The 2,334-nt window shown below is 37.1% G+C and overlaps 1 protein-coding gene across 1 annotated transcript in view; it reads right to left on the bottom strand.

Annotated features, from left to right (window-relative positions):
• The window catches only part of LOC101854336 (protein FAM221B), a 19,346-nt gene that overhangs the window by 13,708 nt on the left and 3,304 nt on the right, over positions 1-2,334 (bottom strand). The gene's annotated exons all lie outside the window — the stretch shown is intronic.

Below are 2,334 nucleotides of genomic sequence, written 5' to 3'. Positions count from 1 at the left end.
GATGATGATGATGATGATGATGATGATGATGATGATGATGATGATGATGATGAAGACGGTGGCAATTACATGAAAATGCATTACATTCTAACTATCATTGTAGAGGCCGGTAAAAACTGGGCGCATTGTCATTATTGTTTCACATTTAACACGGACGCAACCAATTGGAAACCTTTTCACTTCCCTTCGTGCAACAGTTAAAATGATTAAAATACTCCAGTATTTGTTAGAGCTAAACATGTGCAATGCCCAAAGCAGAAAAGTACATGTGAAGGTATACTATTACATTTTGGGGAATGTCTAAAATGAAGTAATAGACGCTTCTGAATGAGAACACTCAGAAGAGGAGCTTTCAAACAATTCCAACGTCTTTTGCAGAAATTGAAAACTACCAGAATTTGCAAATGTTTGGATGACTAAACATAGTTTTACTAATTCCAATGGTCATAAACATAGCTAAGCTTCTTACGTTAAGATTTCCTAGGTTACTTTCCCTCGATACTTTTTTTTCAATTACTTTTTACTATGATTTATATATATATATATACAGAGCTGTTAAAGTACTTTTAAAAAAGTACTTAAGTACAAATTTAAGTACAATCTAAAAAATGTACTTAAGTACAGTAAAAGTATTTTCCTATAAAATGTACTTGAGTACAAGTACTTTTTAAAAAAGTACTCATGAGTACATTTAGAGTACTTTCTGCTAATATGCTAAAACACTTCAGCGCTTATGCAAAACCTCATATTTTATAACTTATCCAGTATATTTGACAAATTAGGCTATTTATTACTAAAAATGTAAACAGTATACAAAGCATTTGAATATACAATGTACGCACTGAACGATGGAAATGGTCCGTGAAGTTGAACAAAAAACAACCCAAACGAACAGACGCAACTAGTGGGTAAGTGATATTATGAATAGAACTTGTTTGAGCAAGACAATGTGATCAAATGTAAGTCAGTCCTAGAGGTCGGAAAGTTCTACAGAAAGAGTATCCAAATTGAAAAATGTAGATACAAAGTTGCTCTTAAGACATAAAAATGATGAAAATAGCCCGCATAGAAATGGAAAAGTGCATCGAATTCTTCATTAACAAATTCTCAAGGAATCAATGTAGCCTTAAGCAAAAATCACCCAAAAAAAAGTTAAACAGAAATTTAGGCAGCCTAAAAATTGTTAGATACACATTGAGAACACAGTTTCAGTTTCAATTGATTATAGTGGTCTGACAGATTTTGGTCACACTGTGTAGTCCACGGCGCCAACGGCAAACCAAAATACAATAGTTTCCTAGAGTCTAGTAAGTGTAGTGTAACCAAAGACTGTCTACTGTAGTAGTCTCCGCCTAAGATCCCAGTGCTCGGAAGCAAGAAAATATGGGATCTTAGCCAACGAAGCCAAGGAAGAATCTACAGTGACCCATGAACTGACGTGACCCCTGGGTGGATTTATGACATATGGCAAGCAAAGAGTGGTCAACCTTGATGACCAATCACAGTGGCATGAGGCATGCCATAAATAATAATATTATATATACACACTCATTAGCCCATCGTGAGTCTTGAGATCTTTATCTACGTTTATCCAGTTGCCCCTACCCTTTACCTGTCCAACAATTTTAGCTTTCCATCTCTGATTGAGTCCCCCCCCCCCCCCCCAACCTCCTTTGTCGTTACGCACCATTACAATTGAACCACACCGAGGCTACCAAAATAAATCAACCACACTAATTAAAATTCAGGTTGTCTCGCAAATTCGGGAAAAACTGCTTTCAATGGTCAGGGAAGAGTTCACAGTTTGATGTGATCCCGCCTGGAGCGAACTTGTAGGCCCTACCCACCCTGGGAGTGATGTAGGTTTAGGTGGTGAGGTCAGATGCGAGTGCGATGTTTGGGGAAAAGAAACGCATCGGTCAGTTCACACCTCGGTGTGATCCCGTCTGGAGCAAACACTGTACCGTTTCAGGAGTTTTACAACGTTTGTTATCACATTCACGATAGTGGCTGATCTTTGAGGCGACAGGCCGTTCTTTGATCTCAACTTTTAACTCTTGGCGGTTGATCGTGTTTTGGTTCCGTAAATTATGATCAGAAATGCCTGCACTTACCCTTTCATTAAGCTACCAAAGTACTCAAAATGTACTTAAAAAGTACTCAAAAGTACTTTTATAAAAAGTATCGGAGTAGAGTAAAAGTACTGATTTCAAAAATGTACCGGAGTACAGTAAAAGTACCGAAAATTGTAACGTAAGTACAAGTACCGGAGTACTTGTACTCCGGTACTACCAGCTCTGCATATATATATATATATATATATATACACATATA

The sequence above is a fragment of the Aplysia californica genome, unplaced genomic scaffold (genome assembly GCF_000002075.1).
Source record: "Aplysia californica isolate F4 #8 unplaced genomic scaffold, AplCal3.0 scaffold00245, whole genome shotgun sequence".
NCBI classification, from domain to species: domain Eukaryota; kingdom Metazoa; phylum Mollusca; class Gastropoda; order Aplysiida; family Aplysiidae; genus Aplysia; species Aplysia californica.
The sequence above is the reverse complement of the archived record's forward strand: the minus strand, read 5'-3'. Positions and strand labels throughout refer to the sequence as shown.